Consider the following 24056-nt stretch of genomic DNA (forward strand, 5'->3'; position numbering starts at 1 on the left):
GCCTTGTCAAAGGGAAAAGACATTGGGGATCCTTTGTTATTTCTGAATAAAGATTTTAAATTACACATCCAGCTCCTATTTTAGAAGGGATTTTGGCACCAATGAGAAAGAATGCTGTTGGTGTTACGGGTGAGGGGGACCTGCTTGCCTTGCTGGTGGAGGGTCACACAATGCGTGACAGGTAACACAACGTGTGCTGGTGACTCCTCCCATCCTGAGACTCAGTCAAATCCACTGCAGCCTGCTGGCCATCACAGAAGCCTCACAAGTGTGGACACAAACCTAAATCAGGTATAATCACATCAAACCTAAATCAGGTACAATCACATCAAACAGTAAGTTCTCCCCCAAAAAAATTAAAAATTCAGGTTATTATAGGTACAATCTAGCAGAGCATAACACCAGCTCAGAGTGCCATGAAGTCAAAACATCTGCTGAACTGCCATCACAACTTGAGTTTCTATAAAGTACTGAAGTTTGTATCTCTAACCTTGAGTTTAATGCACCTTAAAGGCAAAATTCCATGTTACACCAATATATTCTGACATGTATGAGCTAAGGTATACAATACTTAATATTTAAACAGACTTAGTCACAAGAGCAGAGTTCCAGAAACAGAACAAAAGCGTCTTCCTAGGTTATCTAGGCTATCCCACCATTATTCTGTAGTGAAAAATACATCCACAACTGTGCCCATAGATTTATGTGGCTCCATACCTGATCCATGCTTGACAGCTACATAATGCACTCTGTTGAAGCCCCTTGTAAAGTTTGTAAATAAAGCAATGCTGGACAATCTTACTTCCAGGGACATCTTTTGTATTGTCTAAACTTACTCCTTTTCTTTGGTATTTGTATTTCATTTTTCCTTCTCCTTTGATTGAGGCCAAGCAGATAATTTCCTTCATTGTCCCCCCACCTTGAGTGTCGCGTGTTCTAGACCCAGTTGTGGATTTAATCCCACTGATCCAGAGGAAGGAGCAGCCTCCCAGCTCTTATTTTAATGGCCAGAGGAGTCAAGCAGAAAATCCCCCACATGGAGTCAGTCACTTTTATGCTGTGACCCAGGAGACATCATTCATGCTGCAACTTGGATGGTATTTCTGGAGTGAGCCAAGAATTAACTACTGGAGGCTGGCCCCATGGAAAGCACTGCTGTTTGTCACTGGCTGCCCCCCAGGGCACTGGGGGCTGCATGCAGATGTTGTGGACACAGCCACGTTAGACTGATGGAGTCCGAACTGACAACTGCCTAAAGAACTAAACTGGCCCTTGTGCATCCTGCAGGAGAGTGATGGGCATCATCTCAGTGCAGGCAGCAGTCAAATAGACCTTTGCACACTTTGAAGGGTAAAAGTTGTGGGGTTTTAGGAAACTAGAAGATTTTCTGCTTCTTAACAAGTTTCTGTGATACTTTAACCAGCTGCTTGTCTGTCACAATACAGTCTGGCTGTATTGATCTAATCACCTCAATTAGCACAGGTTTACTCACATTTCCATGTGGCACACAACCATTTATCCCCAGCCTCAAAAGCAGTGGAAGCAAAAAGGAACTGACCCCTTGTAAATCATCCTGAAATGATGAGGCTGTGTGGAAATTATGGCCCACATAACCTGCCATTTAACGCACACCTTCATTTTCCAGGGGTTTACAGCAGTTTTGTCAGTCACATTGCAAGAGTACCATTTGCTTGGGCCCGCTGTTTGAGACTACCTCTAGTGCAGCCCTCCACACAGGATGGTTACAGCTAATAAAGGTACTTTTTCTAACCTAGCAATAGCTTTGGACCAGCTGCCTTCACCAAAAGAAAGGCCAGAAAGACTTCATTTTCCTTCTTTGTCCCCAGCATGCAGCTACGTAATGTGTTCTGGAAACTTTGAATATTTGAAACAAGAGATAGTCATTTGTCTTTATGGGCTGCATCAAATGGTGGATTTAAAACAGTTGGGAGCATACAGAGCAAGGGTAGGAATGAGGAAACTTGGTTTGCTTCCTTGGTAACAAAATCTACAGCGCAGCAGGAGAACAGAGCATGATAATTAGGGAATTACAGCTGTTAGTCACACAAAATATGCTGCAGTTGCAGGTCAGGGACCTGAGGTTGTAGCACAGGAAGGAAAACTGTAATTTAGAGTCTTCAAGGAACTCACTGCATGCATCAGACTTCTTGCTACTTATAGCATCTCTACACCTGTTTTCCAGGGTGGAAATCCCACAGACAAGAGCAGAGATCAGCAACAAGCCACCAAGGAAATGGAGTTTCCCTACAATAGTCAGGACAAGAACTATTTTTAATGAGAAATGGATATTCCATTGACTCTTGTTCATTCCCCCTCCTTCTAAGCAGGACAATCAGAAGTGTGAGATGAGGGAGATGACAAACTTGATCCATGGAGTTATTCTGGGAGCTAGCATCTCCCTTAAGAAGCACCAGTTGTTACAAGGGATGAAACTGGGCTTGGCTTGGAGACCTCTGTGTATTAACCCAGAGCCTTGTATTAGTTTCCTGCAAGGAAACTAAAAAGCTCCTGAAGGGAACTGAAGAATACAAAAGCAAATATAAGTTTTCACTCTGAATGCAGCACCACTTGATTTTTCTAGCCTTCACCCTGAAAATGACAAACTCTAATCAGGTGCTCAAGAACAAGTTCAACAGATACCCACAATGACATCATTAAAGCCACTCTGCCACAAGCTTTTAGAAGGAGAAGACCAGCTGGCATAGTTTAAAGTAAATCTATTTCTTGTGCTTTACTGTAACCTTTGATCCGGTGAAATCCCCCATAAGAAATTCTTCATTGCCACTCCACTCAAGAAGAGAATTTTTATTTGTTTATTTCACCCAATCCCCTCCACCCTTTGTTCCAAGCTGGTCTTGTCTGAACTTTTGAGATAATCTTTCTTTCCAAAGCTTTTAGTGTGTGGAAAAGCATATTTCTTATTTCTCTGTCCTTAAATTAAGTTGCTTCAGAAACCAAGAGCTGACTCTTACAGGTGGGAACTGGAGCATAAGGGAACTGGAGGGAACCTAAACTTGCTGAGAAACAGGAGATACATCCACCAGTCCCTGAGGCTGACCAAGAGCTGACAGCTTCTTTTCTTCAGACCTGCACCTGTGCTGCCCAACCACACAGTTCAGATTCAGAGGCCAATACCAGGAGAGCTGAGGCCATGAGGCTCAAGGCTCTCCAGAAGGCACAACAGTTCATTCAATGATAATAGACAAGACTTTCAGCGTTTGCTTGCTGTTCCAGCTAGAAGCTTTACATCACATCTAAGCCAAACTCATTCTTTCCATGGAAGAGCAGCTATTAATAACTTCCTACCACCCAGTCCAGCCTGCTGACCAGTGTCCAGGTCTCCCCAGTTCTCCTTGAAGCCTGGCAGCATGCCATGCAGATCAACTAATTCAAACTATTTTGGACAGGAAGATATTTCAGTGTCCTAGACCCTCACGCTGTCCTAAGCTAGCCTCTGATTCAGAGGAGTGTTACATGATTCACCCACTGCTCTCCCTTGGGCAAGGGAGGTGTCACAGCCAGAGCTCAGAGGCGAGCACAGCCCCGGGTCTGGGGCAAAACCCTTCCCTTGGTACTCCAGCAGCTCTCTGGATGTCAAGTTTTCCTGACCTTGTAAGCCCTGAGGAACAGTGGGAAGCACCTAGGGTCAACCAAAGGGATACAACCCTTCTATTCCTGGTGAGCTGCTCACCCTAGAGCTTCTCCTCAGTCAGAGTTAGGTGTCAGTCAGATGGTTTATGTATTTGGAGGCTGGGGCAGTCTTGCCAAATGCTGGTGGAGCCTTCCTTCATGCCCTGTCTCTGGTCAGCAGCAGACTGGCAAAGGCAAGAAGGCAAGTTGGCTCCCAATCCCTGCTCAGAAGACAGCCTGTATTCTCCACCTTACTGAGACACAGCACCTCAAAGGAGAGGCATTGCTGCCATTTGGGACAGGATTTCTTTTCATTCAGGAGGAATATTAGCTGAGATGCATCTCAGTCGTGTAGCCTTTTCACCAGAGCCACTTAACCATAATAATGTGACACTTGCCTTTGAAGCCTTCCAGAGGAAGACTGCAATTGGCATTTTAGAGCCCCATGCAGTGACTTGCCCTAGGTGTTCCTCCACCCATTTGCTGGTACTTGTGCAGTCATTCCTCTAGGGGAGACACGGATTCGCCAGGTCTTGGTGCAATGCACCCAGTTCATCCCAGTAAAAGTTTCAAGTCCAGTCCTGATAGTGCCAAGTGCTTGATGCCGTTTTTAGAAAGCAGAATAACCAAGTATTTAAGGGCAGATCCTTCCCCAAATAGACAAGAAGAGCCAATCAGCAGCTGTTTCTCTGGAAAGATTTTGCCAGCACTACAAATGCTCCATATAGAAGCAGAAAGGCACCACTTCTGAGCATAAATGCATGTTAGATGACATTGCCACTAAATATACCAGGTGACTGTTAGCACAATTGGTTTGCTTCCAGTCTGGTTCCCCTCTTTGGTGTGGGCAGCAAGGGCATCTTAAATGAAAAAGCCCCAAGATGAATTTAGTTTAGTGGCTGAGCGTGAAGGGGGGCAGGGAAGAAGGAAGGAGAACCAATATGAAGTGTAGAAACTAATACAAAAAGCTTCTGGGATATTAATAGTGTGCTGAACTAATAAGATGCAGTCAAAGCTATGAAGTTTCTGCAACACCACAGCAGCTGCTACTGTGAAGTAAGGGACTAGAGTGGATCTGTGTATTTACAGCAGTTATCTGAAAGCCTGGGCATGTAATTCCACTCAGAATCCCCACCAACACAAATACATTAAAAGCAGACTGAAAAAGCTCCTGTAAACCCACTAAGCACAATAGCTAAAGTTTCCACAAGGAATAATTCATAGCATTACAGTTATGCTCACAGAGATGGGCTAAGACCCTCTCTGGACTGAGCAGAGAGCAGGAGCTCTTGCTGAGAACACGATACACTGTGGCAGCTCAAATACCTTCCAACCCTCTTGAGTGCTAAAAACCCCTCTGGGACGGGAATCTGTAACATAAAAAAGTCCCATAGAAGTTAGGCTAGACAGGGACTGCTAGAAAACCTTAGATCCACATTGCTGTTTTGGGTTTTGTTTGATTGCTTGAGGGTTTTTTTGTGGGCTTGGGGTGGGGTTGTTTGGTTGTTGGGTTTGGGTCTTTGGGAGTTTTTTACATGCAGCTACAGACAAGGTTGGTTTGTCTATGAAGATATCAGACCAGGCATCCACCTCCTTCAAGTGTTTGAGAACAGGCCTGGTCAAAGATAAATCCTAGGAGTCAGGATTTGGAGCTAGAGCAGAGATCCCAGCACACACCACACCAAGTGGGAGCCCCCTACATGAGCTGGGAGATGGCAGCAATTTACAGCTCACTGACAGCCCTGTGGTGCCTTCTGTACACGCCTCCACAGCCTCTCTGAAGGCTGAAGAAGGCTACAAGATTGAGAATCCCACAAAGCACAAGAAAGGCAGTGTCTGGTTAATCCTACACAAGAGCTGAGGGAACAACCCAACACCCTGTCCATTCAGCACCTGCCATGCCAGGGGCACACCAGGAAAAACTGCAACCACAGCAGCAGCACAAATGCTGCTCTTGCCCAGAAACACCACAGCTCTGGGTATGGAGCAGATCCCAGAATCCACTATGGAATGAGTGAGTAAGCAGTAACATGAATTTACTATGGATTCGAGAGTAGATTAATGTGGTCCCTACACAACAAGATATTGAGGTCACAAACAGCATCACCACCATCCCCTTGGACTCCTCAAGGTAAGCAGTACCCCAAGAGTATCTAAAGCCCTTGCCTGGTTGACTATTCCAGCGAGAGCTCTCTGAAGGCTGAACAGCAAGCTAATGTTAGATAGCAAGATATTAAGAGAGAAGTAAATGCCATTTTGTTAAGGAAACTTTAGAGAAGAGTGACAGTTTTGAAGACTCATTTTAAGCTTTCATCACTGGCAGGAAAGAGAAGTCAGGTTATTTAACTGCTGTTATGACAATTATCAAATGGAAGAGAGCAGTGACTTGAAGAGAACATTGCAGTTCAACAGCAAAATTCCACTCCGCTTTTCATTAGGTGTGTCCAATTACTTCCAGTAAAAATTAGCTAGACCGTTGAAAGCAGGTTTGCAGAAAATGAGTTTAATGCTCTTATGAAGTGGAAAAAAAAAAAAAAAAGAAAAGAGGGAAAGATTGTTTCCCATGAAATTGTCATAAAAGTCTAAAGCTATGTTGGAGATCTCTTGGACACTGCAGAACCTTTCAGAATTCCTATCTGCTTCACTGGAAAGATCCAGGATTCCAAGGCAGCACTTGATGTTAACTTTGTGCAACATTTCTAGGAATGAAAAGCAAGAACTTACTAAAGCTCCTAAAGCTGACTTCAAAGTGCACTTTCAGGCTGCTGAGTAACTGCAGATGCAGGCAGATGGCTCATAACCATTCTACCAAATTACTCACACAAATTGTTGCTAATAGAGTCATGCAAACAGTATTACAAGCCCTCTCCCCAGTCCCACTGGGCTCAGTGACCATTCATGTTGCAAACTAACATGTCAGCACCTTCAATTAGGCCAGAGGACTAAGTAAGGAACAGAAAATAGGATTGATACCATGCAACTCTACCACTGGTAGTGTGGGTTGCAGTTGTCTCTGAAAGCTTAGGCAATCCTGCTGAGTCAAACAAAATTCTCCAAGGAAAACTCATGGGTTTCTATTCTGCTAACATGCAAAGAGCGCCTCATCCTGTTTGTGATACTCAGCTCCAACAAAAGCAGAGGTACACACGCATCCCTATTTGGAATAGGAGACTTCAAAACCAGAACATCCCAAAACCTTGTTGAAAAAATGCTTCAAACATTTCCCATATGTTAAAACTGCTCTAAGGGTTGTTGTCTGTGCTCCCAATTCAGCCATTAGCTGCCTGAGCACCATGAGACCAAACACTATTCCCTGGAAGCAGAAGAACTGGGACCTGTTCTTTCATTGTCAGAAAGGGACAGGGAGGGACCTGCATGGAGGGCAAACAAGAGCCCAAAGCACTCCTATCTCCAGTTCCCTTATTGCCTGCATTGTCTCCTTTCTGAGGGGAATTAACTCTGGGGAAGCCTTGGTCATTTGGAACAGTGCTGTGACCCCACACTTTGCCTTTTGAGGGATGGGTGGAACCAGACTGGGCTCCCAGCAGGGCAGGGTGAGCCATGCACACATGACTGAGATAGGAAGAGACACTAATGAAGTGTTCAGGGTTTTCTCAGACCATCCTGTCATTTGGCATAAGAATCACAGAGGAAACAGCTCCTCCTTACCTGAACTGGGCATTGAAAATACTCAAGCTCTGACATTCAATGAGCACACACTTGCTCAAGCTTGCTGGTCATGAATTTAAGCCCTGTATATGATAAACTTCAGTTGTGGAGCCATGAACTAAAGTAAGTGTTGAAAGTACAAGTAAAGTAAAAGATAAAAATGTTCACAAGGAAATGGGCAGAATGACCAGACAGGAGAAATGAGGCAAACAGGTCAGAGAAGTGACATCAGCAGAATTACTTGCAATATTGAGACTTCACATACAAACACTAAAATCAGAAATTTACCCATGCTACAGGAAGATCAGACATCACATTTCTATTTAGCTCCATTTAATCTCACAAATGTCAATTGGAATTGGACTAGATGATCATTATAGGTCCCTCCCAACTTAAACACTCTAATTCTCTTCCACTATGGTGATCTCCAGACAAGGGAATCTGGGCACTGTCATAAGACTGCACAACATCACAGGATGATTTTCCCCATGTACAGCTCTCTTGTTTTTTGAAATTTTTCATGTCCCACCAACCAGGAGACTTCCAAGCTGGTTACATCAGCCCCATTCTAATAGAAAGTTATTTTATTGCTTTAAGTTCTACACAGTGCAGAACTTGCATGAGCAGAATTGTTAATGGAAAAAAAAAATAACAGATTTTTTTTTTTTATTCTTAGGAATAACAGATTTGAGCATTAAAATTAAAGTTCACACAACAAATGCTGACTAAGAGGCAAAGGTGACAGTAAGATGAAGTTTACTATTCACTCATTTCTGTCCTGTCTCTTGATTCCTGTAGCCTCTTTCATTTGATTGTCTAACAAAGAATCAGAGGAAACAATGAACTTGCAGCCCCTAAAAAGAATTTCCTAGTGAAGAGCAATCTGCTCTTTTGGTGCTCATTTGGTGTTTTTGCTAACTGCTCCCATGATGTGGTGAAATCCTAAACAATACCAACCAAGCTCCACCAGATTTTTGGAAGCCTTAACTCGAGAGACCTTGCAACACCCCCGTGTGGTTAAAAAAAGGATCTTGGCTCATGCCACCCACCAGTGAAACAGACACCCTTAGGCTGGGATGAAGCAGCTGTATGACACCACGCAGCAACACTTCACAGCATTTTAGGGTAGAAAGCAATTAACCTTTGGCTGAATCCCCTTAGCTCCAAGCTACAAAAGGAGTGTTTGTTCTGTTTTCTTCTCTACCCCCCACCTCCCCCAAGGCTGCACGGCTCTGGTGTTCTCATTAGCTCACTGCCCAGGCTGCTCTCTGGACCCTGACATGGAGAACAACAGTTGTCATCAAATTAATAGGCTGTTTATCCAGATATTAATTTTGTTTTTTCTTGCTTCTTCTCCAGAGTAGTGGCAGCTGATTCCAGTAAAATTAGGGTGAGGTTGTAGTTCATTGTTTCTGTTGGGACAGTAAATATGCTGAAGCTGAGATCTACTTGAGGCCTCAGATGTACTTTGAAGCAAATTAAGGGAATTTGGGCAAGGTCCTCTTTACAGGTATGAAGAGAGTAACTACTTCAGCTGAGGGAAGATATCTTTTAGCTCTCTACTGTTTCTTTCTAGTTTTGATGGAATTTTAATCCTACTTTGGGTATTTACACAGAACCTTTGTCCTCAAGTCCTGCCCCACGACAGAGCTTCCCAGGATGCAAGTCTGACAGTGACATTGTGGAAGCCTGGTAATCCTCCTAAATGTCACTTAGATTTTTAACTCCTGAATTAGCATCCTATATAGCACAGGCAAAAAATCAATGAATTATAAAATCTGAAGGCAGTTAGGCAAAGGAATATAATCTGTCACCCTGAAAACGTATTTCCAACTTCATTTGCTGCTTATCAGCTTCCCTCCATTAGTCTTCCACACCCTTTTCTAACAAAGCATGTTCCTAAACAGACACAGTTTGTAACTGCACCACTCCAAGCAGTTAGACCATCTGACACCTCCATTTCAGTGCATGCTTCTAAGATCAAGCTTTAGCAGAGATGCTCTGCTCTGAGCCATCAGGAATGGGAAGCTGTGGCTGAGGCTCTGGAGCACTGGGCAAGCACAGCCAGACCAGCAACAGCCTGTGAGCTGCAAGGGGAGGGCACAAAGCCAGCCTGACACAGGGGCAACATAGTTGGAGCTCTGCTAGGCACCCTCAGGAATGGTCTTTCCAAGAAGCAAGCTCCAGGCACGGCCAAGACCTGCCTGTGACAGGACCTGCAAGTGCACATCCACTCCAAGTGGGCAGGAGGAGCCAGCCCAATGCAGATCCTCAGCCCCAGGCCAAAATCTGTTTTCCTACCTTTTGTTTCCTTCACCTGCATGACATGAAACCAGCCCTTCCCAAACAAATGTTCTCAGCTGAGGTGATGTGAGAGTAGATCAGACTATAACTTGACACCTTCCCACTCTTATCCTGGGTCTGGTGTCATATTCAAACATGAGTGTTACATTCATCTTTTCCAGCCTGAGGTCAACATTTCGCCTTGGTTATCTACAGAAAAGGCTGCTGTAAATGCTCCTTCTGCAGGCAAACAAGAAGTCAGAAAACAAAATGAGTTGAAGCAATGCTTTTCCTAAGGCCTGCCTCACTAGAGCGATGCAGGCAGGCAAGGGGAGCCTGCAATAGCAGATACCCTGCTAGTGGGCTAAAGGGGAAGGAATCCATAAAACCTCCAGGCATTCCAGCAGCCTGGGTACCCAGGATCACTTTCACAGTTTAGGAAACAGTTTCATCTCAACCCCCACAAACTGACCTTGGCAGAACACCGAAAGTTTGTACATAACAGCCATGTTTGTGCCATGAGTAATCCAGTCCTCTAAGCTAACGCTCCATTTTGCTGGTGGAACAAAATATCTTGTTATCATGTGAACTACATCACACTAAAATGATATTTATGAGAATCCCCTAAGTCCACTTAACAAGATCCTTCTACCCATGGATTTTCAACATTTTATGTATCTTCATGTCTTTCCCACATAATTCTTGTTTTAGACATGATCACATTTTTCCAATACACCAGAAGCAAAGCACACATGCTCAGGCTAAAACAACAACCTATGCTAGACATTAAATGGGGGAGTCTCTTCTTCAGAAATAACCCAACATGAATCTTTTGATTAACCACAGCTCAGTGAAAGAAGAGTTATATACATATTTCAACAACACATATGGTCTTAAAATAATACAGTCATTTTGCTTTTCCATTTGTTGAGTTTATTGCACACATTCAGAGCTAATTCCATCCATTAGCAGTCCAGGTTAGAGACCCACTAACACCTGGACATGAATATGACAGGACACTATTGCCTGCTGCTGGCCAGCAAGGGAAGGAACAGCACACTGGAACAGCAAGGATTGGGAAGTGTTTCTTCCACGCTTGCTCTCTTAACCAGTCAGCTGGGTTAAAACATGAGAATACTGCGTTTAGGGGTTTCTAGCTAAATTGCATTTCTGTTTTTCACTGATTTTTTGTACTACAGTAGTTAAGGTGGTAGTCACAGCAACTCTTCATAAGAATGAGGCTAAACTTACACAAACTTTAGCAAGTAGAGAGAAAATTCAGGCGTCTCATCCTATAAATGTTCAAAGATGGTACATCAATGCTCTGCACTTCCAACTCTTGAAGAAAAAACAACTTCAGAAAGTAATGCCAATTACATGAAAATTAGATCAGGTACCTTACCTGTATTGTAGTCACATATTAGTCACATTGTGAGCAGTTCAGAAGCCCTCTGAGATACAGCAGGTATGGAAATAAGAATTCTTGAACTTGGCCAAAGAAGCTGTAAGTTGAAGGGTGGGAGCAGAGTGAAATATTTCAAAGCTAATGAGGAGTTTGGGCCCCGTGGAAGAGAGATGCCTGCTTTCCTAATGAGTCAAGGTGCCCATTTCTAGTGCAACTAGACCAGGTAACATGAACTGTCCCAATTCACTTACATTCAAAAGTCTCAAGAGAGAGCCTCTAGAGCCAGTGAGAAGCTGGCCTTGCCACAGCTAAATGCTGAAGGAAGCAAAAACATGAAGGACAGATTTGAATTGCAGCATGTCTTTGAAGTTCTTGGGACATTTGGCATTAGAGGGATCTACAGGCTAAAGGAGAAATAATGTTTTAAGAAGTGTGTGACAGCCAAGTTCATATAGCTCCTGGCTTTGCAAGTTCTCAGAGAATTAAGCACATTCACATGCATTAAAGGTGGGTGTATAAACAGACCATACCTTTGGCTGCATTAATACCATGTTGATTTGTACTGATAACGTTTGTGGGCAACCCTTTTCTCCTGCCTCTTTCATGCAGACACTCCAATATAATGAACTGTCTTAGGCAGCTCATGGGGAGATGTTTCCAACAGTACCTGAGGCTTTCCTTTCCAAAACATCATGAATTCAGAAGTGCAGGACCACCCCGCACAGGCTGAGTGCTCTCCCTCACAAGGTACTTGGGATCCATGGGCACAAAGACAGGAGCTGATGTGGTGATGAGAAAGTTAAAGGGCACTGACATTTTCCCAACATCAGGAACACTGCAGGTAAGGACAGGGTCAGCAGTCTCAGGCAGTGACCCAAAGCCATGGCCCAGTTTCTGTGTGCCCAGTGCAGACAGAGGGGCAGGCTGTGCCCAGAGGGCTGAGCAGCTGCACACACCACTCTGAGCTTCTGCAGCTTTTCAGCTGACATCATGCAACTGCAGCTCTTCAGAATGGAAACAGGACGACTCCCCATGGTTACTCATGTCCAAGTCACTGCAAAGAAAAGAAAATACATGCTCTATTCTAGTTGTCCCTATGCAGAGTGAGCATGGGTGTGGATACAGCACTGAAAACCTGGGGCTGAAGAGCAGCCCATCCACAGGCAGGGCTGTAGTGGGAATTTACTCCTCTGAAGCAGAAAGGAAAGGCACAGCTCAGAACACAGCTCAGAAGTATCCCAAAACAGTGCAGCAGGCACTCTGCACTACCTCTGCTCCCTCCACACACACAGCACACAGGCTTCCCCAGCCCTTCCCCTCCCAGACACAAACCAGCTTTTTGCTGTGTCAAAGAGAAAGAGGGAAGCAAACTAAGAAGAAATGCACTCAGCCCAGTGTTATCTGGCAATGCTGAGTGAGAGAAGGAGTATGAAGCATCCAGTGAAATCCCACTGTGCAATCACTGACTGACAAGCCCCTGGAAGCTCTATAAAGTGTCCTTTCATTCTTGCCTGCCCTCGGATGGGCAGGTGCAGGCAGTAAGGCAGGAGTGTAGAAAGAAACTCTTAGCCCTCCAGACAGTACAGTCTCCAAAGCTGACATTATGGTCAAACAGCACAAGGCATAAGCCAGCCCTTCCCTGTCTGTCATCGTTCCTGCCTTATTGTCCTGGGCTTTGCTTTGTTCCCTGGGAGCAGGCATGCTCCAGTTCTCAGGCACATGCCAGCAAAGGCACTGGCGTGCTGCCCACCCTAAGTACCGTGTAGGCAGGATGGCGCCTCCGATATTTAAAACAATATTTAATGTTTTACATCACTGCAGGCCTCCAGATTATTTCCTAAATCCATGAAGCAACAGTGGATCAGCATGTGGTGTGTTAATGCTGCACAAGGAAATAATGCATGAGGGGAAGAGATTAGGAGGGAGCACTTGAAATTGCAGTTGGCATTAGCTATAGGGTAACACATAGCATGGGGTGACTGTTCATCCCAGGCTCCACAGTGCATTTAACAGTGCACTCCAAGAAAGAAACATACATAAGCAAAGACTGGCCTAAAAGCACTTTCACTTTTCTAGTTCTACCCACCCAAACCTTTGAGGAAAAGCTTCTTCAGGAACTGCTTAGGAATTGTTTTGAGAACAGAGGACACAGATCTAAACTGAAAACCTCAAATACAAGCCTGCTTCTCATGTACAAGAAAAAAATCAACATAATGGGGAGGGAATGACACCCTCTGGTTGATGACATGCTACAGACTTCAGTATTATCCTCACAAAGCATCAGTGGATCATTCTTTCTGCTACTATTGTTAGAAGCCACCTTAAGGACCTGAGCAAACACTGTAGCTTTTAAGTGATTAAGATAGTGGTATAAAATATAAGAGTTAAAAAATGGTATTATAAAGAAAATATGTTACAGTTTTTAATCATGAAGAAGTTGGCTCAAACCAAATGGAGATATCTTGACTCTCTGCCCAGCTCTATTTTCTTGTTCAGTGATCAGCTTTGTTATGAAATTAATTTTGCAGGATTAGGGGTAAGTCCTTTTCCATTGCCTTATATTTGTCACTCATGAGGCGACAGCGAGGATCATAGCTTCATTTCCAAAACAGAAGCCTGACAATATAAGAAGAATTTGTCCAAGATGAATGGTGAGGTTCACTGACCTCAAAGTCAGGTGATACAAGGCTCAAACAAATACTGCAGTTCAAAAAGCCACCATTTGCACGCCAACTGCTTAGTAGGCATTGAGAGCTAGACTATCCCACAAAGATGGGGAGCTGACAAAAACAGGGGTTAGCCTCTTTGGCACATGAGCAACCACCTCCAAAATCCAAATGCCTTGGTTCCATTCAGACCTTAATACAAGTTGTTCTTGCCATGGTCACTATCCCCTTTCTACAGAGTCCCTTCAAGAAGACACTGAGGATATAGCAATGGCTATCGGGTTGCAGTCACTGACCAGAAGTGACTGAGCACACCGTGAACATGAGATGCAGCAGGGAGAAACATCCAGTCCTTCCCTGGAGAGCAGCAGAGCAGCTTATCTCTGTACCAAAAATCTTGGCTTCAAAGAAAGCCTAAGTGAAAGAAAGCTTAAGATCATTTCATTACTTATCTGCATTTATCCTAAACTCAAGTAATATTGGGACAGGTTTGTCTCAGAGACTCTTCCCAGCTTATTTGGGGGTGTCCATTCTACCCAACCCCATTATTCCTTTTCAGTGTAAGAAAACAAGTCACACATGCATGGGAATTCATGTACTGGTCACTATGGTCATTCTTATCAGGTTTTCCACTTCATATCCTTCATTCAGTGGTCAGACTATTTTTGGATGCAGAAACTTGAATTCAGACCCTCCTTCTGCTCTGCCAGGCTCACAGAAGAGCATCAACAGCTTTGTGACATGAATGCTAACCGTGCTGGACATATGTAAAGAGGTAGGGATGCCCACACTCCCTCCCTCTTGGAGCTCCACATGACTTCTGAATTTTACCTTGTTAATTAAAAAGCCAAAAATCCCCAGACAAACAAACAAAAACAAACAAAAAAACAAGACCCCAGATTTCTTGCTGTTACTTAGGAAAAAAACTCCAAGAAATTAAAAATACCTGGAATTTAGCAGTGTATTGGCCTTGTAACATCATGCTTTCTTAAATTCATGCTTTCTTCATTCTCTAAAGATTTCTCTGGTCCCAAATGATTTTTCCTTGACTGTACAACCATCAAGCTGAAGAAAATTAACCAATTATTTGCACACCTCCGGTTTTCAGCAGAAGTCTGCTCAAGGAAATCATCCCCATGTACTTTCCACCACTTTTACCCTTGGAAGAGGACTGAGTACTGCAGTCACTTTCTCTGCTTAGTTACGGCAAAGCATATTTCTGAGATACCTGTGTCCTCCTAAGTGTCATTACCCCACATGCATTACCTCACTGATTTTCTTTTTGCACTAAACTTTCTATTTTACTTAATGGCATTTTCCTGTTATTTCTCTTTGGGACTCCCAACATTTGCTGGCTACAAAAATGCATCTAAAAGCTGTGCTCCAGAGACATACACCTCCCCTGTGACTCCAAGATTATTTCCTCTAAAATTTGATAGGGAGATGTGGACTACTTTGTAGTGTGATCCATTTCAACTGTTCTAGAAGGTAGGTAATCCTATACTGTCTCAGTTTTATAAAAATCCAGGCAATTTGAATTAATAGCATAAAAGTATAGCACTTGCCATAAACACGGAACAGTTGCTTTATTGCACTTGTCAAATGCATTCCTCTCTTTGGTCACAGTTATGGTCGAAGAATTTAACAAAAAATTAACAAGCCCTTCACAATAAAAAGGAACTCAAAAAAAGTCAAAGCTGGAGAAAGCATCACATACCCTACATATTTGAACTCATGGTTTTTCCAGCCTGGTTCTCACTCTTAGTTCCACAAGTTTCTTGTAAGCACCATCCCTTGTTCAGTACAAATTCAAGTGGAAAGGACAGCAGAGAGGTGTCAACTCTAGGAAAAGTGAGCGGATGCTGCACACAGGATAAAGATCTGCCCTATTTCTGAAACAGGAACAGAAGCAGACAGCACTGCCCAGGTCATTAACCTAGATGGCTCATCCTGTGCACAGCCATCTGCCCACAGCTTATCCCATATCCCAGGTATCCAGGGGGAGCCACAAGCTGCTGTGCCCACACACAGCAGGGCCAGAGCAGACAAATCCTGCAGCACTGCCGGCCCCACACCCTCACCCTGCTGCCAAGCCTCACCACCAGGAAAACAATTACAAAATGTCTAAAAACTTCTATTTTATAGAAGCAAAGAACAACAGTTAACAGAAAGAAATCTCTAGCACAATATTTAGAAAACAAACCATTTTATTGTTAAAGGGCTACAAGTGAGCTGAGAAATTCATGTCTGCTACAGCAGAACAGCTTGACAGACCCACTATAAAACAAACAATTTACCATTTTGATGTGGCATGGTGGCAGTAGGAAGCATAATTTTATCTGCTTTTTCTGCAGTGCCCTCTGACCCTGTGCATCATAATTTGAGCAGCAGCTGTGTGCTTAGAGCCCCAGCACCCTGCTCGTTCCTGTCTGCGGGCATGGCAATGTCACCCCTGTGTCACTGCCGGTGATTAGCACAGCCACCGAGGAGGCTGCCACGGGGCAGACCTGGTGCCCCCTGCCCGAGACAGGTGCACAGCCCTGTCACATCCCACACGTGTGCTTTGGCCTTGTTACCACTGCTGTCATCAAAGCAGACTATTGTCGGCAAGTGCAACATCACACGAGAGACTCCCAGCAGTTGGAATTCAACATCTTAGTGGTACCCCTCAAAGGTGATTTTCTTCCACAAGTGTAGTAGGAACAGTTTAAAGATCAAAAACAGAGCAAAAGGTGCTGAAGGAGTCTTTGTTTTTTCCTCAAGCAGAAAAAATAAAATATCCTCATAAGAAAATCAATTTGAGATCAGAAATAGGGTTTCTTTTCAAGTCAGTCACAGGCCCAGTAAAGAACTGTTCTTTGCATGCAAAGTATAAAATTCATAATACAGCAACATTGCATGAAGGTTTTGTTGAAAATGAAAAGTTTAAGAACAAAAGTGTCCAATATTCACCAGTCATGGGTGTATTTCAGTAATCCTGCAGGCCCAGGGGTCCACATGAAGTCCTGAACACTGCAGTTACTTGAGAAAGGGAATCTCCATCACATTAGCATTTTGGCCCCAATCCAAGAAAGCACTTAAGCATGTGCTTAACTTTAAGCACATGAGTGCTCCCACCCACATAAAAGGACCACTTATTCACTGAAAATTAAGCATCTGCAGAAATACTTTCCTGTATCAGCTTCTTTGCTGAGTATCTTACAGGATTATACCCTATCAAGTGACTGCCTGGAAAAAGAAAAAAACCACCACCACCACCTAAACAGAAGTCGAGTTGAGGCAGGATTGCCAGGGGCTGCCTGAGCACATGTGGCACTCGGCTTTGGAGCCCCATGTCCTCCCCAGCTCTCACAACAGCTGCACAGCAGCGAGGAGCCTCTCTGGAGGCCAGCACATGTTCAGAGCTGCTGCCTCAGCCTTTGCTTTCTGGTTCTAAAAAAAGTCATGTAAAAGCTGTTGCCCCTGACCAAAAGCTTGCCTGCTTCTCTGAAGGCTGGGATGTAAAAGCACAGACCTGCCACAAGGCACTACAGTGCCTCCATAAGGTGAGAGCTGCTGCCAGTTAACACCAATGAGGGGTTAGAATGAAAAGAGCAATCTACTACAGGCTGGTTGCTTTGTATCAATCCCTAAAGACCTTAAATTATATATATGAGGTGGTGAGGGGGTAAGGGCAGCTCAGGAATTAATGTATATGGGTAGAGGGTAAAGCAGGAAAAACTAATTCTAAGCAGGCAGTGGAAAATCCCACATGCATTTTTGGAAGGTCATCACCATCACAAATGATAACTATGGCTCAGGCTCCCACAGCAGAGTAATACTAATCAATCATCCTCATCAGTTAGAAATTACTCACAGGGATAGATTAGATATTAGATATTCCATAAGAAAAGTCCATGCCTAAACACCCTGAAGCCCTTCCAGAATGTGAGCACTTACATGTCCCTCCTGCATGCTGGATCTCCCTCCTTGGGAGGGCAACATGGGAGCAATTAGGGAACTGCAGGCTCAGTTTTGTGTTTCACAAAAACCTCTTGCCTTAACGCTACAAATTAACCTTAAGGTTATCATGACCATTAAAGAGTATGGAATTGAACCCAACCTGAAGTCAGAGCATAAGCAACACCCATCCCAATTTAAGGAAAAGCAAATGTTCCTGATTCTGCGCCAAGCTGTGCAACAGGCTGCCCCTGAGCAGAGAATTTGAGTCATTTGTACAATGTGGCCACCCACCAGGCAGGTTTCCTACCTGCTGCTGCACACCACGGCACACCCTGGCTCAGGATCCAGCACAGGCACCTGTCAGCCCCGTGATTTGTGACCCATCTGACAGGGGCGGCCGCAGACGCTCTTTACAGCCTGCTGTCACTTCTGCCTGTGTGTGTTCCAGCTGCTGGGGTGGAGAGACTCTCCTTACCAAGTCACATCAAAGGCTGTACCAACACAAACACAGGAGGTTTACAAGTCACTCAGCTGTGTGCTATAACAAAGGTGTGCCTGGGATGCTCCTCAACATTTCTCTTAACATGCCCAAAATTGGCATCAGCTTGTGTGAGGATTGAGATCTGGGAGACAGGAACTACCAGCCACAATGTTGGTGAGTGACTTTAAACAAGGCTTAGGAAGTGGTTTTCAATGCACACACAAGACTGTTCTTACTCAGCTTTCAATAGCAAACCAAATGCAACTGAGGTTTTTTTGCTACCTAACCTGACACACAGACTACTGGGTATCTGATGCACGAGGTGTGGGATGAAGAGCAGGCTGAAGGGAATACAGCAAAAGCCAAAGCATTGTGCATCACTATTTTCCTGTGGCTCCTAGCTTCCACGTTCCCCAGGGAACATGACAATCATTCCCACATCTGACTATTTCATTTTGAAAGAAATGTAAGCTAGACTTAACTATTTTCTTTCCATATGTGTCTGGTAGATATATTTATCATCAAGAGATTCTTCTCCTCCTCTTCCCCCCACTTAACAGCTCTTGACTTTGTGTGGCCCCTCCATACCATCATATTGTTTGTGCTTTTTGCAGGACCCTACTTTAAAGTATGACATGTTTATGTAAGAGGCATTGATGGTTAACACAGGCTTCAGCTCAGTAGGGCATTTGGGATGGTGTCAGCGAGGAATGCTCTCCCCTGATTTATGAGCATGTTATAGTTATTCAGGTGGAGTGGCAGGACCTGGCAGTGAGCACCAGCATATAGATCAAATGTGTTTTAAGTTCACAGATCAGGCTGAGGTGCTGCCAATCGCCACAGGGTTGTGGCAGGGGAAAATAAGCCCTCAGTTTTTAAAAAGAAAGCAGTCTGCAGACAAGGAGCTGCCCTCAACCTTAAGCCTTACTAACCAATATCTTAGACTGTTCTTATAAACCCTGTTCTGCAATTTCATGATGGCATATATGCAGATTCAGAGACAGATGCTTATGATAGCCTACAACACTTACTACACCATTCTTTTTGCAAGACAAGTCTGATTCACTTGGCTGTTTCCAGATACTTAAGCACTTGAACAAAGTTCTTCAACTTTCTCCCTTTTAATCTCCTTTATTTATAATAGGTACAGGTTGAAGAGATATTCTTTTGAGGCACATGACTGAAGTGCTCATATTTATGAGCCTATTCAACTCTACACTGTGCCTCCTAAGAAAAACTAGCTTTGGAGCATCACAGGCTTCCCCAGTAGCCAAACCCCATCCTCAGTGTTTGCCAGCACCCTTTCTACTCAAGGTTTCTTTAACATCTTCAGCTCTCAATGAAATCAGTTCCCCTCATTTCCTTCACAGTTTGAATAACTTTACTGTTTGCTCACATCTGCAGTTTGCACCTTTAATTAAGACATTCAATTTCATGTTTCCCTTATGTTTTTACACCTTCCTCTGGTATTATCAATTTGGCAACTCAACTCTGTAAACCTGTTCATACAGAAAAGCCTATGATGAATTAATGTATCTCCCAAGAAGTAACAAGAGGGCAAGTCCTTCCATTTCATAAGGAGGAGGGGAAAAAAGGCAGAAAAACAAGTGTTCTTAAGCATTTTTCAAATACTAAAGAAATTTGGCAGGCTGAGAGAGTTGGGGCTGTTCAGCCTGGAGAAGAGAAGGTTCTGAGGACACTTTATAGCATCTTCCAGTACTTAAAGGGGGCTTACAAGACCTGGGAAGGGACTTTTGATCAGGGCATGAGAAGAATGGTATCAAAATGAAAGAAAATAGGTTTTGATTAGATATTAAGAAATTCTTTACTGTGAGAATGATGAGACACTGGTACAGATTGCCCAGAGAAGCGTGGATGGCCCATCCATGGAAGTGTTTCAAGGCCAGGTTGGAGATGGGGCTCTGAGCCACCTTGGTCTAGTGGAAGTTGTCCCCCTCTGCTCATGATCTTTAAGGTCCCTCCAACCCAGGCCTTTCTGTGATTCTAAAACTCTTACTGTTCTTTGAGTGAAACCAGGTAGGATACTATTTCTTCCTAGGAGAAAGGTATTTACTTTACCCATAAGAGTCCATAAAATAATTATGTGAACCTTTTGCTGCTGTTCTCACAATGTCAGTGAAGGTAACTTGGCATACATGATTTTAGGTTAGGGAGTTACTTTTATCAACAGTGAGCATACAAGTGATATTGCACATCACAAGGAAGTCTTTCATTGTTTCTGTTGTCTTGACCAATTCAAGAGTCCTATTCTCTTTCCATTAAGGAAGAAAACACACACACATTAGGGTCAATAAACACACTCAGAATTCAGCTCAAATCTAGCTCAATGTAATAGCTCTGTACATAGCAGTCATACACGCCAGTAACCAGCCCATGGCACATTCAACCATTCCACACAGACTTCACAGAATCACAGAAGTTCAAGACTGGAAGAGACCTATAAGATCATCAAGTCCAGCTGATGTTCTAACTGTTCAACTAGATCATGGCAGCAAGTGCCACATCCAGTCTTTTTTTGAATTCTTCAAGGGATGATGACTCCACCACCTCACTGGGTAAATGATTCCAGTATCTGACCACTCTTTCTGTGAAATATTTCCTTCTTAATTCTAACTTACATCTAGCTTGACGCAACTTGAGACTGTGTCCTCTTGTTCTATCTGTTGTCGCCCGGAGAAAGAGGCCGACCCCCAGCTCACCACAGCCACCCTTCAGGAAGTTGTAGAGAGTGATGAGGTCGCCCCTTAGTCTCCTTTTCTCTAGGCTAAACAAACCCAGCTCCCTCAGTCGCTCTTCGTATGGCTTGTGCTCCAAGCCCCTTACTAGTCTCGTTGCCCTCCTCTGGACACGCTCAAGTAACTCGATGTCCCTCAAGACAAGCACTTCATGTTTACACAAATACAGGATGATTAATTTCCAGACAGGCACCACTCTGGCAACTATAGGGAAATGGCAACATAGTCAAAACCTTAAAGAGGTGAAGTACTTTGAACAGACTCATAATGCAACACCCAGAAGAAGGCCCAAATCTTGGTGCATTGGAACATACCTGATGGTTTTTCTGCAAGATCTTCATCTGCTAGAGATCGGGTTTTGGAAATTATTTTTAACTTCCTTTTCACCAGCTACAAATCCAAAACAATAAATCAAGCTTCCAGAGTCAGTTACATTGTAGGCATGATAAAAAGGCACCAGTTACCATATTTCCTTATATGCAAAGAAACCCAAACCCACCAAAAAAAACCCACCCAAGCCAAACTGCCATTTTATCCTTCAGAAATGACCTTGTATTGATTGTTTATTACTTCAAGATAACAGCACCTTTTAGAGGCTCATTCCTCCTCTGTTAATTATTAATTATAGACTGTTAACTGTAAATTATAGACAAATTCTCCTCTTTCCTCATCCCTAGAAAAAAAATTTCAAGAGGCAAAGCCTAGAAATACATTAGATTGCAAAGGCTATCCTGCACTGATTGGCATGAGTAGAAGCTTATTCAAGCTTCATTCTGGTTTGTTTGATTTGCTCCAGTTTGAAATGCAAATGAAAAGTCAAGCTTGAGCCCCAGCCATTCAAAATTCTTCTAAATATTATCTACCAACAAAGTGAAATAATAATCAAAGATTAGAAGTTAATGAGTAAGAGTATATTTTCTTGAAAAAATACAGAATTCCAATGTTACTTTCAATTTGAAGCTTTTCAAAACAGCCAGTGTGTTTGGTTACACATTCTTTTTTCCTTGCAAATTTTTTGAAGTAATTATAGAAGTCTGAGCTACTGGAAAGAGTAACATGAACCATTTTAGGTGGCTAAAGAAAATTTTAAAAGAAAAAATAATAAAGAAAGTCCTTAAAACCAGACAAACAATTTACCTGTAGTAATGATGATGCAATGCCATGCAGAGGAGAAAAACTGCTCCCCTTGACCTGCTGCTCCTGCTGCTCACACTTTGCACTGAGGGAAACTGACTGCAAACTATTTATATGGGCAACTCTATTTGTAAAAGCCAGAGAAAATAAAGTCTGTACAAATCATTGTGTTTGAATATTAGGCTGCATAACTGGAGAGTACATGTACAATATTGCATGGGTGTTTCCACTTATTTCTTATAATTAATGGGTGTGCAAAATTAATGGGGTTTAAAACTAAATTGTGCGCCCAAACCTGAGGTTCATGGGATCAAACTCACATTTTCCCTTTTAGAAGACATAAGCAGTGATATACAAGTTTTTAATTAATAGCATGAAAGAGAGTACAACAGTCTGTGTGGCACATCAGATAGCAGTCATCATCAAAATGTCTTTGGGCCATCAGGCATTTCTTGGCTAAACATTCCCAGTGCATTATTCAGGTTACACTGCACCAGCATTTAAAGAGATCTAGAAGCTGAATGATTTGGAGAGACCTGGTGAGCCAGTTACTCCCTCAGGTCTCACAACTCACCTCCAGGTGTTCTGCTCCCATTCACCAGGGTGCGATTGTGTAGTACACAGCCAGGCCATGTAAGACTGGCTGGCAATCCCATTTTGGGTCCAGGCTGTGGGAAAGGAAATCAAAGTTTCCTTTTTTGATCTACTGAAATGCTTTTAGCTCATTTCAGGTTTGTCATAACAACAATACACTTATGGAATAATCTAATGCAGGCTTAAACCTCTGTTCAGTACAGACTGCTAAAAATGCCTGTCTCAATTTGATATGCTACACTGACATACTGCACTTTTCTGTATCTGTTTCATTCCCTTATGGTGGATGAAATTCAAAGGTATTACAAAGTAATAGCCAGCCCCAAGTGAGGCAGCTAAACCCACAAATCTAGAAGTACAATGAATATGATGTAGTCAAAGCTAATTAATTGTTCCATATCCATCATCATTCTGCCATTACAAAGTTCCTTTCCCTTCCTCTCAAGGGCTTTTCTCCTTCAGTCTACAGCATTTCTGTCTCCTTTCCCCTGACATACAAAGCTCTGAGTTCTCTTACATGAACCTAGGCTTCTTCCCCTGGCTTACTGGCATCATTTCCATGCACGTTTATCTGAATCTGTTGCTGTTTTCTTCTAAAGGATGTGTATCTTGAGTTTATTCCTGGAGACCTGAATTGAACAGAAGTCCTCAGTACCTCCTGGATGTGGCTCCATAGGTGTCTGCTGCTCCTGCTTCACTCTCCAAATCCTGTTCTGAGCAAGACACTGCAAGTGCCTTCTCCCACTGTCTCCTCTCCTCCTGTTTCAGTGGAGGGAGCAGATTTGAGCCTTCCTCAGGGCCCTCTCCCTCCTGAGCAGAGGCCCAGGCACACCCGCAGAGGCACACACCAGTGGCAGCTGGCACTGTCTGTCTCCCAGCAGCAGGGCATTAATAACCATTAACAAAATGCTGTACAGTTCCAACATGATGTCAGTGGTATTAACCTCTGTCATTCCTGCATCAGCACTCGTGAATGACTGGTTTTCCATTTTTGTTTTAAAACCTACCTCTGAAAAACTCCATAGCAGTAAAACCAACAGTGACTATTTAGAATAGCTATTATTTTCCAGTTTTGAAAATGAACTCAGTTATCTGTACTGACTATGCTGAACAACAGCTAAATTTCTCATTCATATTTTTTTACCAAGTTTTACAAAAAATAAACCAAAGCAAGGCCTTCACACCCAGCAGACTTGTGAGCATTTTTTGAGAGCTATTAAGCATTTGCCACCTATTAGAGAAAGTAGGTGGGAGAGATTTGGGAGTTTTCTGGATCCAGAATGGATTGTTTATGAGCAGATTAATCAGAACTGCTGTATTACAGCAAATCTACTATTTCTTTCAGGAGTACAAGTATCTTTTCTCAGTTCAAACTAGTAACCAAAGCAGAAACAATTCCTCTTAAATTGTATGTTCATAAAGCCTCTACAACCTTACAGTATTTAGGCATGCATTGTTTCTCAGCTCAAAACAAA

At 43.3% G+C, this 24056-nt stretch overlaps 1 long non-coding RNA gene across 1 annotated transcript; it reads right to left on the minus strand.

The window, feature by feature from the left end:
- Positions 1-21206: 21206 nt before the first annotated feature.
- LOC134419854 (uncharacterized) lies at positions 21207-23361 on the minus strand. Its single transcript, XR_010028174.1, has 3 exons — positions 23237-23361; positions 22562-22655; positions 21207-21243 (listed from the first exon to the last, which is right to left on the minus strand). It is a non-coding gene; the product is annotated as an uncharacterized LOC134419854 (long non-coding RNA).
- Between the last annotated feature and the right edge of the window lie 695 nt (positions 23362-24056).

This window comes from Melospiza melodia, chromosome 6 (genome assembly GCF_035770615.1).
Source record: "Melospiza melodia melodia isolate bMelMel2 chromosome 6, bMelMel2.pri, whole genome shotgun sequence".
Classification (NCBI taxonomy): domain Eukaryota; kingdom Metazoa; phylum Chordata; class Aves; order Passeriformes; family Passerellidae; genus Melospiza; species Melospiza melodia.